We start from the raw sequence: 14,039 nt of genomic DNA, 5'->3' as shown, positions 1-14,039 counted from the left end.
AAAGGGGAAAGGGGGCAGGGAGGGATAAACTAGGAGTTTGCAATTAGCAGATATAAACTACTATATATAAAATAGATAAACAACAAGGTCCTACAGTATAGCACAGGGAACTATATTCAATACCTTGTAATAACCTATAATGGAAAAGAATCTGAAAAAGAATATATATATATATATATATATATATATATCTGAATCACATTGCTGTACACCTGAAACTAACACAACATTGTAAGTCAACTTTACTTAAATTTTTAAAAATGCAGTATCTGCAAAGTGCAATAAAGCAAAGAGAAATAAAATGAGGTCTGCCTGTAATCATAAGAGCAAAAATAGAAATTAAAAAGAAGTGAAAAAAAATCAGGGGGGTTCTATTACTGAAATACAAGGGATGAATGAATGCTGGAAGACAGCTCACAGAGTCTGCTGCAGATGCACAAACTAGATATTTGCTCTGGGGATGTTTGTAGTGTTTTTGTCTTTGTATTCACCCGACTGTTTTTCTAATAGTCTTCCATTGCACTTGGTGTCTGTAACTGTTGAAGCAACAAGTGCCATTTTATAATTCTACAAAGTGCATAATAATTAAGGGATACACCTCTTTAGGGAAAGGTGACAGGGAGGACTTGCATTGTTCCCAAATAGGAAACCAATAACCTCAGTAAGAGTGAAGATCGTACAGAAATGTGAGCCCGGGAAAAATAAGACCACAAAATTCCTAAACGGCCCACACGACTTCCCAAATGAGTTAGTTAACCAAGGCTGCCAATTTAAAACTAAAAACTAAAACATGGGGGTAGGGGGATATATTTTTATACATTATACATATTTATATATTTATATATTGCATATGCATATGCGTGTGTGTGGTGTGTATACGTGTGTGTATTTATACTCCCCCGCGTTTTCTCTTCCCATATATATGTATTCTCAACCAAATAAATGTTTGCACTAATAACAGCTTTCAACAAAACCTATCCCAATTTACTTCCGGTTGTTTCTTATATATCTTGTCACACTAATAATAGTCAACAAATTTTAGACTGTTGTCACATTACTGTGTGCTTAACAATGACTTTCCTACTTCTTCAAGTACTCTGTCAGGCTATCAACAGATTGGTGACCAGTCTGTTGTTCAAACTGTGTATTTCTGAAAGGTAATTTTTAACCCTAGGACACAGTGCTTCTATTGCTGAAATAGTTGCTCTAGAATATCTTGGAAGTGCCAACTGCTTCATTAATCTCCCACATATTGTTTCACACTTTCTGATGAAATGCCACTGTCTAACTTTATCATACAGACCTAAACACGCAGAGCATAAAGCTGGGTTTACAGACAGATTTACCATCCACGATGTCAAACAAATTAAAAATGTTTAAGTGTCAACGACCTGATATTGAATTGCAAACAACTCTGGCTTCATTTGGGTGAGTGGGTTGGGCTAAATGGAACCTGAAGCTTTGAAATAGAATTCACCCACCGTTTCTGCTTAGCAATTATGCCAGCTTTTTTTCCTTGGAGATTGGAGCCTGGTTATGGAAATCGCATTTGTGCCTCTTCTAAATATGCAGACTCATACTCCAAACCTCTCATTTGTGATTCTGTGATAAAGAAAAGAAGCTGAGAGGAAGGAAGACAACATTCGCGTTTCTGAACTTAATTTGAAGCTGGCTTAACTCACTCTGAGCCACGGAAAAGAATAAGAGCAATTCCTCCTTAGCTACCGATTAATGCAAACCTCTCTTATCACGATAGAGTGGAGGTTCGGGGAGGTCTGTTTATTTAGATAGACTGGGTTATTAAGAGTCAATCTTTGGGGCAGGGGAGGGGCTGTTTATCCCCCAAAATTTTAGACAAATTTTTTTCTTTCCCTACATATCACAACAATATCTAGCATTTACTGGAAGCATGTTATATGCCAGGCACGGTGCTAAGCTCTCTATTTAATCCTTTAAAAACATCCCTCTAATTTAGATATCATTTCCATTCGTACAGATTAAGAAGCAGAGGCTCAGAGATGTTAAGTTACTTTCCCAGGTCACAGAGCTTCCGGCTGGACTTCGATTTGAGCTCTGGTGAGCCTGATTCACTTACGTTTTCTTAGTTTTCTTTTTAGAGTTTTGAAACATCTTTAATCACTCTGGAATTTATTTTGGAACATGACATGAAATGAGACATCAGTATTTTGTTTTCTACAAATGTACAAATATGCATCTTCTACAAACGTAACCAATTGACCCTGTCACAACTTAAAAAAAAAGGGGGAGGGGTTTGTTTAACAATTTAATGACAAGAGGAAATGCTATGACAAGTTAAGTAGAAGAAAAGGAGGAACACTAAGCTATATATACAGTGTAAGTAACTACATTAACATATATATATGACCATTGATATAATGTCTATTGAACAGTTACATGGAAATATTGATATAACCCTGGATGCTGTTGAAGAGTCTGAGGTCTGGCTGCAGACTGCCTGGGTGGGTCTAAATCCCACATCTACCTCTTACTCCCTCTGGGTGGCCTCCTGCAAATTACTTAACCTCTCTGCGCCCCGTCTCTCATCTATAAAATGTGGGTAGTAATATTACTCATCTCCTGAAGTGACTGAAAGGGTTAAATAAGTTGATCCATGCAAACACTTAACATAGTGCTGGGCACCTAAAAAATACTGCACATATAAATATGCCAAATCCTATGTTTATAGTTGTTATAACTGAATGGTGTCATCGTATGCATTTTAATTTTTTTCAAATTGTCTACAATGACTTCTTTTGGTTGTTTTGCATGTTATACTCAGAAAAAAACGTATAATTTTTTTTAAAAGCCTGGGTCTTCAGCATTCCACGAATGCCGAAATACTCTGAAAGCAAAAAAGTATGCCCCTTACAAACTTCCTTTTGAGATGCACCCTCATTGGGAGAACCCTCTGTCCCCCCAGCAGAAAACAAGTTCCTTATTTCCATAAGCTGATAACACAGGGAAATTGGGCTCAAGGATTCAGTTAAAAAAAAAAAAATCCTTAAATAACAAATAGGAGGTATTTGGCATTATGAAAACAAGAAGCAATAAATGTAAATAACTCCCAGATAAATTATCTCTTCAAGTCCTTAAGGTGTTGTGAGATTCTGGAATATGTTATATTGCATTATAATTTATCATTGGATCTAGAAATCTGTTCTGTAATAGGTCTAGTAACAGGGGTTGGAATTAATCCGCCATTTGCACCTCATTGAGTTGCTGGGAATATCACCAAACTGGACTCCACGTGAGACAGACTTTCGTGTAAGGGGGCCAGACATAGGAATCTAATGCAAGTACTTTCTGACACATAGGGAAATGCTAAGGTAGAAAGCTGATTATTCAATATAATGCAGTTCTCTGGCTAAACTTCCCCAGGCTTCAGATGAAGCTAATGAAGCAGAGGTTTATCTGTGTTTCTTCCGAGATGATTGATGAACAAATCAGCTGCAAGTAAGTGGGAAAACAACTGGGAGAAAAGCTTAATATGTTTCCTCCAGCACTGAGTCTGTCACGGCTCTGTAACTCCTTCTGTTCAGAAATTCAGTGTATACAAGAAAAGGCTAGGCAACTAGTCCTGGCAACCTGTTACTCTTCTGGGAAATGGTGGTCAAACATTTCCTTCTAAGTAGTTAAATCCCTTCTCTCACTAGGGCCTTAGAAGCCTGAGAATGTTAAACAGTAGCTGTGTGACTTTGAGCTTGTTTCTTGACCTCTCTGAACTTCATTTTCATCTGTCCAGGAAGAATACTTACCTTTCAGTAATTCTGTGAGGACTCCAGACAATTCATTTAAAGTGCTTATATTAGAACCTGACACCTAATGAGTGCACAGTAGCTGTCTGTATAATGCCTGGGGTTCTGATTTCAAGAGCCTTGGAAAGGTCTCTAGGTCACCTGCTTCCCCAACTAATTTGCTCATGTTTGAATCCCTTTAGGTGGAGAATTGGCTTTTATTCCACCATCATAGGTCAGGCTTAACCACAAATATCTAGGAGGGGTAGCAATTTACTTAAATTTACACTAAGGTAGAAATGATCCATATCAGAGTCTAGCAGATTCTGAAGGGCTAGAAAGGAGACAGAAAACATAATGACTCATTAAGCATTTTTTTAGCAACAGCTACCTGTTGGGTTTGCGCTGGTCCTGGGAGACGGAGGCCAGAAAAGGCTATGGACATTGAACGTGTTCCTCTCTCTCCTGGCTCACTCCTGCTTCTCATACTTGCTGCCTTCTTGGCTTGGTGCACTTCTTAGGTAACGTAGGCACTCAGATTCTGCAGTACAGACTCCAACACTTCAACTCCTACAGCAGAATCCTCCCTAGAACATGCCAGTCTTAGCCCCATGCTCAGATGTAAGACACTGCTATTTCTTTGTTTTAATCAAACTCAGTTTAAATCAGTTTCCAAGCCTGACCCCCTCCAGGCTGGGTAGAACTTCCATCTCCGTCACCATTGAGCATTTACCTCTCTGGGAGTCACTTTAGAATCTAGGGGATTTTCGTGGTTCCCAGGAGATAGAGAAAGGGCACCAAACTTCCCATCCCCATGGCCCTCACCAGCCTCCTCATGGGCCATGCTGGCAGCGGTCCCTCCCACTCTCGGAAGCACTCAGCTTCTGTGGGAACACAACTCCTATGAAAGCTGAGAGCCTGGGTTTCTTCAGTCCGGCCACCCCATTGATGTCTGGCTGCCCTGGGAGGTACTGCCACTCTGCAATGTAAGCATCCTGACATTTCTCACCCTCCGACTCTGGTCTCTTCTTGAGTCCAGACAGCTTCTTCTATCCCAGGGCTCTGCAAACATTTTCTGCAAAGGGCCAGATAGTAAATACTTTAGGCTGCACAGGCCATGCCACCTCAGTCACAACCACTCAGCTCTGTTGTAGCGCTAAAGCAGCCCTAGACAAGGCATAAATGGATGAAGGGGCCTTCATCCCCATGACCCTTTACTTATGGACTCTCAAATTTCCTTTTCACAAAATGTTCATATGTCACAAAATTTTATTCTTCATCTGATTTTTTTAGAACTGGATTTTGAGAAACCATTCTTAGTGTTCAGGACACTGAAAAAAAACAGACAGCGGGCCAGCTTTGGCACACGACAAGTAACTGGTCAATCCCTGCTCCGGCCTCTTGTCCTCAAAGAAACTTAACATAATCTCTTCAGTGAGTGTGGACTTTTGGAAAACAAAAGCCATTTATTCCTTCATTCATTTGTTTAGCAAAGCTTTGTAGGGTGACCAACCATCCCAGATTGCCTGGAATTGAGCAGGTTCTCAGGATGTGGCATCTTCAGAACTACAACTTGGAAAATTCCGGGCCAACTAGGACAGTTGATCACCCAACCCATTAAATGCCAGGCAATGACGTTTCCAGAGTGCAGAAAACCAAGTCTTTGTCTTTATGAGGCTGGGATGCTCTTCAGGAAGACAGGTGCCTCCGCCCACAACTCCTGTTCTTGGCTTTGTGTCCACACTGTCCCCCACACCAGGGCAGATGATGCAAAAAGACCTGTGAAAGGAGACCAAGGGATAATGCTTGGGGAAAAAGCCCAAATTATCCATTCAACAGATTTTCCTAAACACAGCGAAGTAGATAGTGTTAAAAAACAAAATTCAACTGAGTAAATTTTCAGGATCTCACTGACTTTATTCAGTGATTCATAGGTCAAGCAGCAGCCAATCTAGTAGAGAGAAAGGCAAGAGATTTTACAGGCAGAAGGGAGCGGGAACAGGGAAGTTATACTAGGCAGAAAGTAGACAGGTTATGGCAAGGTTACTTTCCCTTAGGGGATGGTGGGGGTCTATCAGGCACATGACCTAACTGAAGCTGACCAGGCAATTCCTGATTGGCTGGTTTAAGATTCCATTTCTGAGAGAGCTGAAACTGAATTAAGTCTTGATTTGGTGAGTGGGGGACTCAGCACAAGTAACTCCATTTTGGGCCTCTTGTCTTTAACAATAGTGTTGGTTCCAAGGCTCAAAGAAAGAGTGGAAAGAGTAGACAGGGGAAGGTTCTCTCTAATGCAATGTGAGTGAACCAACACCTAACCACACCCCGACCCATGTTGCAGGACGAAACCCAGGCTGGGCCATCTAGGCCTAGGAAGCCGAGCAAGGCCTCCCAGAGTGGCTCAAACCTCTTTCACACCTAGAGACTCCTCTTGTACTAGAAAATGGAAACATCCCAAAACCACATTATAAAAATTGTGGGCTATCTTACTTGTTCAATCCTACTGGTCCAACCCTGTGCTGTATTTAGACACTCAATTGGACTTCATGAGAAAAGTCTAAACTTGAGGTCCTTTGGAAATGTGAGGTCCAGGCAAAAAAGCTCTCCTCTTCTCCCTCATCCACACCCCCAAACCCATTTTCCTCCATGATAGGGTTTGGTAAAGTAATACAGCCTCACCGGAGCCCCTGTGAGGCTGTTCAGGCCCTTTACTTAATTAGGAAAGTTTCCCACTCTGGGACCACATGCCAGAGTGGTGAGTGATGCACAGACTGGATCTCCCTATTGGGCCCCCTTTGTCAGGCAGCTTTGTGCAGTGTACAACCTGTGCCACCATACAAAGCCACCCTGAGACAACTGTCTGACCCTTCAGGAAAGAAATCAGACCATTTGTCCGAAGTTGAAGGGATAAAAGAGAGGGTGAATCAGTTGCATCAGACATCTTCGGTCCCATTGTGCAGCGCGTTCAGGGTAACTGGGATCCAGACTACTTGTCTCTGACTCCAGAGCAGTAACTTGCTCCTTAAGGAAGTGATTTCTGTCTTCCAATCACTTGTGTTTTTGACAACTGGCTGTTTCTTGCCTATTGTGTCTCCCTGTAGTTCTACTTGCAGAATGTGCCCACAAAGGATGGGCTGAAGCATGGGCTGGGAAAGCTTTGAAAGCCAGCCAGGTGGAAACTTGAAGACAAAAGGTCTTCAAGCAGATATTATTTGCAGTCTTGGGTTAAGCAACTGCTGGGGGCGGGGGAGGACAATAAGAAGTGCACCCTAAATTAAGCTTCAAAGGGGGGGGCTTCTTTAGCTTGGCGGGGGACGGGGTGGGAAAGGAGGCCCTAGGACAAGGGCTTTTATACATCTGCCACTCCCCTCCCCCAGCTGAGAATTGTTAATCAGGTACGGGTGGTAAAGTCCCCTATATGCATGGCCTGACAACACTGCCTGACAGCTGGTAGTCAGGTTGCCATGTCAACAGGAAGAGACCCTATTGGGGTTTTTATTTACTCATCACCAAGTTCTCTGTCTAAGTAGCTCCTAGCTATGGGAGAAGCTAAGTAAGCTGATCTCTGACTCGCAGACTGTTTTCCTAGGCAATGGAATTATTTTGACCCCAGTGGGAAGACTGGGGTCCTGCAAAGGCACCCAGAGTATGGGAAGGAGGGGTGGGAGAGTGAGAGGGATGGAACTTTCCCATGAAGCCTCCTGTTTTACTGACAGGGAGATTCACATTTATGGGGTGTCTATCATGTGACTGAAATTCTACTAGAAGCTACACAGATTCGATTTTATTTCATTCTCACAGCTATCATATAGAATTGCTATTAGTGTTCCCATTTTACAGATGAGTAAAGAGAGGCTAAAGGGCCAAACAGCAGAGCAATGTTTAACTGAGGATAGGTCGACAAGATGGACTATTATGCAGCCATTTAAAAATCATCTTTTTGAAGATATATCTTGACACATTCTCAAAAGTATATAGCATGTTCATATGATAAAATATACATGATGAACAAATATCCATAGGAAAAAAGTATGGATAATAATATTGTGGAAATCACCAAAAACCACCCAACTGAGAGCAGGCAAAGACTATGTATTCAGAGCTTGCTACACAAGGGAGTTGACCACCATCACTTGCATGTGGCAGAGACTGAAAGGCAGGCAGAGGAATGAAAAAGCTTTGTAGTAGAAAAAAAGAGAGGCTTCAGGCGTGACCAGATAGGAGGCTGTTGGCACGGGGAAGCTGGAGAAGGGCTGTCTAGGAGTGGGGCGTCCTGTGTGATTTGTTAGGGGAGCATATTTGGCTTTCTCTGATTGGTCCTAAGATCCAACTATATGCTGCCTACAAGAGATGCACTTTAAATATAAGGACACAAATAGGTTAAAATAGATGGGAAAATATACTCAATGCTAACAATAGCATAAAAAGGCTAGAGTAGCCATATTAATAAAAGATGAAAAAGACTTCAAGATAAAGAATATTAAAAAAAAAAGATAAAGAATATTACCAAAGACAAAGAGGTATGCTTCATAATGATCAAAGGAATCTGATTTATTCAATTCATCAGGAAGACATAATAATCATAAATATATTAACACCAGAACTTCATAATAAATGAAGCAAAAAGAATGCCAGATTCCCTGCATGTACAGTTTTTCTGTGGCCTCGGTGTGAGCTGAGTATATTTCCCTACACCTTGACTTTGGCCATATGACTTGCTTTGCCCAATGGCAGGAAGGTGGAAGAGGCAATGTGCCAATTCCAACCCCAGACATGAAGAGGCATAGCAGACTTCTGCTTACTTTCTTGTGTGTCTGCATTACCCAGGCGAGGAAAGTGCCCCAGCCGGCCCACTGGTCCTAATATGATGATAGACACATAATGAAGAATTACCTGACTGACCAGCAGACTTGCAGCTTAGACCCACCCAGCCTAACCCAGAATTAGGGAGTATTATAAACAACTTTACGTCAACAAATACGGCAACTAGATTTAGGGACAAGCCCCTCCAAAAGATAACAGATTCCCATTGTCCAGGACATTGAAACTGTCTACTGCAAAGAGGGATGTTTATGGAGAACACTGAGAGACATCACCAAGGTTTCTCAGAACAATGTTTTTATATATGAATCCCAATTCAGGAGACCCTCTAAATTGGCCACACTGTGCTGGCTCAGGAAAAGTGAGAAAAAGGACGGACTATAAGCAAGTTTCCAAGTGAGTTAGGTGCTTCTTTTCTTTCCGAAAATTAAATACAGCTGCAGGAGTCCCTTCATTGTAAGTGGGGTGATCATTGACAATCCATCCATAAAGTGCAATCATCCAACCTCTAGATAACATATTTGGATGACCTTGCAAGGTTCTGGCAACATAAACAAAAAGATTAGAGTGCCATGGAACTTACAATATTCATGAGAAGTTGTATGTATTGTGTTTATTTTGCAACAATAAAAATACAGTCTATTGACTGCATTGCTACTACATATCAAGTGTGACGCTAAAAAATTTTCTAAACATTGGCTTGAAAGAAACCCTATGAAGTTGATAGCATAAACTCCACTTCATAAGCCAGGAAACTTAGGGTAATATGTCCAAAGTCACATCATGATTTAGGCCAGGTCTGATATCTCAGTGGTTTAGAACACAGAGTCTGCAGCCAGCACCGGAATTGAATTCCAGCCCCACCCTTTCGTAGCCTGGGGAATCTCGGGCAAGTCACTTAATGTGTCAGCGCTTCATTTTCTTTATGTGTAAATGAAAATAAGAATGGACCCTGTTCGGGCCCAGCCTGGCCGAGGCTCTCTGCCTCGGCAGGGGAGGGTTCTTTTTTCCCTTTGGGTTCCCTTTGGAGGACATGCAAGTCTTAAAACGACCTTGATTAGTGAAGGCAGGTGAAATGGATCAGAGTAATCACTACCCACAGTTTCAGAGGGAGAAGGTGTGCAGACATCATAACCATTTCACAGATAAGGAAAATGAGGCTTGGTGGGATGTGTGACTAGGCCAGGGTTAGTCTGGGGTGCACTGGGGATTTGAACACTGGTTGCCTGACTTTACCTCGAGCGAAGAACCTAAGGGTGAACTGGAGGCATCGCCAGCTTTCCTTCACCAGACCATTCTGCTCCGGGGTCTAGGAAAAGGCCTCCTGATTAAAAATATTCAGCAAGGAAATGTATGGGCTCAAAAACGAAATAGACTCGGGGTTTATCTAGATATTCTGAACTCCTAATGGAATAAAAGAAAAACCAAATTGCCAGTCTCTTTTCTTTGCTTCTTCCTGTGTATCAGAATCCTGTTCCTTTTTTATTGGAGTACAGTTGATTTACAATGTTGTGTTAGTTTCAGGTGTACAGCAAAGTGAATCAGTTCTACATATACATGTATCCACTGTTTTTTAAATCAGAACCCTGTTCTTCATCCAAAGTTGGAGTGGATGCTCTGGGTACCTGCCCCCCCCCACCCCCCCGCACTCATCTCTACACACAGAAAGATCCTGACTAGGAGTGTCTGCAGTCTCTGCCTGACGGTTTTGAAACCTGAGCTGAGATAATGAAACCGGAGCTGAGATCGACACAGCACAAGCTTTATTCAGTGGCCAAAGAATGGAGAAGTGGGAACTAAGTTCACAGATCACCTTCTCACCACGTGGGGAGAGGGATTTAATTTTAAAGAGTAAAAACAGAGGAGTGAGGCTAATGATGGGGAGGCATGTGCATTAGTCTACTGGAGAAGGGCCAGGGCTTTTTTCTAGGGAGTGGGGTGCCACCCCCTTTTTATCCTCTTTTGGTCCTTAATGTCTGGTCAGGGCCACCGGAAGGTGTGTCATTTAACATGCTAATATAGTAAAATCAGCATAATGAGACTCTGTTGGAGAGCCCTTGCCATCTTGGTCCCAGCTGGTTCCATCTGGGTTTTTTGTTTGTAGCTTCCTTTCTTATCTCTGGACCCTTTAACTTAAAGATTTATGTTAACTCCTGCTAAAGGTGGGGTTTGGTGGGTTTTGAGCCAAGACCTGGAGCAGCTCTGGCAACACACCTCCCCTTCAGATTCAAAAGGGAATTTAGATAAAATGTTGATGAAACATGGTGAGACTTGAGCTAGAGTTTCATCTTGATTTGTGTTCCCCAGAAGCAGACCCTGCGACAGAGATTTGAGTGCAAGTAGTTGGGGTGGGAAGTAGTCCCACGAATGTGGGTGCGGGAGTCGGGGAAGTGAGACAGGGAACGGGAGGCAGCCAGTAAGGGGTGTTATCAAGCAGATCTCACTGTGGACAGTGGAGCTCAGAGCTGCTGGGGAACCATAGGACACTGTCACATGTGCCTTGGTCATCCCAGCTGCGCGGTGAGGAAGCTGGAGTGTTCACCCACAGGCTCTCTGTCCAGCACTGATTGAGAACCGCTCCCGAGAGCAGTAGCTTGACGGTGCTGTTGGCTTGCTCAGGGCCAAGCGTGCTCCTACAGCCAGGAAAAAACCGTCAGTCAGAGACTGCAGACACTCCTAGTCAGGATCTTTCTGTGTGTACAGATGAGTGCGGAGGGGGGGCAGGTACCCAGAGCATCCACTCCAACTTTGGATGAAGAACAGGGTTCTGATCTAAAAATGAGTGGATACATGTATATGCAGAACTGATTCACTTTGCTGTACACCTGAAACTAACACAACATTGTAAATCAACTGTACTCCAATAAAAAAGGAACAGGATTCTGATACACAGGAAGAAGCAAAGAAAAGAGACTGGCAATTTGGTTTTTCTTTTATTCCATTAGGAGTTCAGAATATCTAGATAAACCCCGAGTCTATTTCGTTTTTGAGCCCATACATTTCCTTGCTGAATATTTTTAATCAGGAGGCCTTTTCCTAGACCCCGGAGCAGAATGGTCTGGTGAAGAAAAGCTGGCGATGCCTCCAGTTCACCCTTAGGTTCTTCGCTCGAGGTAAAGTCAGGCAACCAGTGTTCAAATCCCCAGTGCACCCCAGACTAACCCTGGCCTAGTCACACATCCCACCAAGCCTCATTTTCCTTATCTGTGAAATGGTTATGATGTCTGCACACCTTCTCCCTCTGAAACTGTGGGTAGTGATTACTCTGATCCATTTCACCTGCCTTCACTAATCAAGGTCGTTTTAAGACTTGCATGTCCTCCAAGCTGCACGGTGCCTAAACAATAAGATGTTTGCCTGAGTTGTTTTCCAGAAACTTGGAATCAGCTGTGTCTAGTTGTAGCTGAGCTGGTTAAGACTGAATAGGAGCACTGACCCTCCAACTGGGCATGCGCCTGTGTCCACTCCGTGACCTTTTGACATCAGAGGGCTAAAAGCTCCACCCTCAGATTGTGCTAAGCCCCGGGCATTGCCCGTGCAGAGGCCTGTAGCCTCGTTACGCCTGCGCAGAAGGAGGATTCCTGCACCTTTTTCCAATCACCTTTCCCCAGGCCCCGCATGTCCCCCACGCCTAAGCCCGCCCTGCTGCTTTGTTCCTCGTCCTATAAATACAACCCTCCCACCAGCCTCTTGTCTTCCGGCGGGGTGGGTTTGAGGTTTGTTCTGTGGTCTCCATGGTTGGTCTCCTTGCAAAAAAAAAAAAACCTCTCTTTGCTACAAACCTCTGCGTTTCAGCATTTTGGCTTGCTGAGCGTCAGGTAAGACGAACCTAGTTCAGTAGGACCTCTCTCTGAGTGCAACATTTTTTCATAAGCCTCTACTTGTGCCACATATCCTGTGGTACAGCTAGGAACTGAAAGATAACGCAGATAAGGCCTTAATTTGCAAAGCTCTTACTATCTAACAGAGAAAACAAGTAAACCAGGGATTTTAATACAATGGAAATGGTGTTCTAGCAGAGGCAATCGCCTAAGGCTAAGAGAACAGAAAGAAATGGGGTGGGAGAGAAAGAGCAAGTCTGAAGGAGGTGACACAAGCTTGATCTTCGTGGCGGCCATGCAAACGACCCTTACAGACAGACCTCCGCTCCAGGGAGGGTAGCTGACTGAGGGCTGCAGCCGCCGCTGCTCTGCACTTAGACCAAGGCCACGCTCCACGGGCTGACTTTGGCTCAAGGACCCCTCAATGACTGCTGAACCTTTCTTAGATGGGGTAGTGGGGTAGCAGTCCAGATGCTTCCACTCAGCCTTCTCTCCTTGTCTCCTTGCTTTCCAGTCAGGCGGCTTTCCCAGCCTTTTCTAGCTCCCTCCCAAACTCTTTGCATTCAGGTATTTCTCCTTAAAAAATTCTTTAGTGTTTAATTCTATCTTGGCATCTGCTTCTTGGAGGAGCCAGACTCATTGTCCGGAAGGATAAATAGGAGTAGCTTGGCAAAGAAAGTCAGAGGAAACGGTGGGAGCACAGGCAAGGAGGCAGAAGAAGCTACAAGTACAAGAAATGGTGCCTCATACAGTATCTGACCGGGAAGGAAGGGCGGGCGTGGAGTGGGAAATGTGTTCCCGAGCTAAATGGTACATTAGATGGGGAAAGTGATCGGGGTCAGATCATCAAGGACCTGTTAGGGCAGCAGTCCCCAGCCTTCTTGGCACCAGGGACTGGTTTCGTGGGAGATAATGTTTCCACAGACCGGGGTTGGGGGCGGAATGGTTCAGGAGGTAATAAGAGTGATGGGGGGCAGCAGAGGAAGCTTCGCTCACTCGCCCGCTGCTCACCTCCTGCTGTGCAGCTGCTCCGAGGCCCAGGGCTTGGGGACCCCTGTGTTAGGGGATTTAGAAACCTGGCCAGGTACGATGCAAGGGACGGACTGTCGAGTTACAGGAAAGAGTTACAAAATCTGGTGTGCCTTCCCCGCAGGCAGCAAGGGAAGATGGACTGCTGGAGAGCCGGACTGGGAGGTCAGATAGAAGACCCTGCAGTGATGCAGGTTAGTAGTCACGAGGGCCTCACCTGGGGAGGGTAAAGTGATGGAGAAGAGAGAAGATAGATGCAAGTGATATATGCACAAGGTGAAATTGTTACAACTTGATATTCTTGGACTCTGGTGAATATGGAGGGTGGCTGAAAGTAAGGAGCTGAGGAAAATACCCAGGTTTCTAGGGGGAGCAGCCTATTATATAGAAGCCTAACAGTTCACTGGAAACAAACTGGCCAAGAAGCACACACCTGTGTTCATTAAGCTCCATGACGTTCACAACTTGCAATTCACGTGAAATTTAAAAACAAGCAAATAAGTTGTCCTTCCCCAAAAGAAACCGCCCAAATCCTCAAAAGCCACTGAAATCATCTCATGTGACACACGTTGCTAGAAATGTGGTTTCATCAAATCAATAATCTGGCCAACCA

The 14,039-nt window shown here is 43.8% G+C and overlaps 1 protein-coding gene across 1 annotated transcript in view; it reads left to right on the top strand.

Moving 5' to 3' along the window:
• Nucleotides 1–13,620, top strand: part of SNTN (sentan, cilia apical structure protein) — a 48,442-nt gene extending 34,822 nt beyond the window's left edge. The window contains exons 6-7 of the transcript XR_003624359.2: nucleotides 1,997–2,076; nucleotides 13,551–13,620. The gene's annotated coding sequence lies outside the window, so the exon portion shown is untranslated. The remainder of the gene's footprint in view (nucleotides 1–1,996; nucleotides 2,077–13,550) is intronic.
• The last annotated feature ends 419 nt before the right edge of the window (nucleotides 13,621–14,039 follow it).

The sequence above is a fragment of the Balaenoptera acutorostrata genome, chromosome 10, assembly GCF_949987535.1.
Source record: "Balaenoptera acutorostrata chromosome 10, mBalAcu1.1, whole genome shotgun sequence".
NCBI lineage: Eukaryota > Metazoa > Chordata > Mammalia > Artiodactyla > Balaenopteridae > Balaenoptera > Balaenoptera acutorostrata.
The sequence above is the reverse complement of the archived record's forward strand: the minus strand, read 5'-3'. Positions and strand labels throughout refer to the sequence as shown.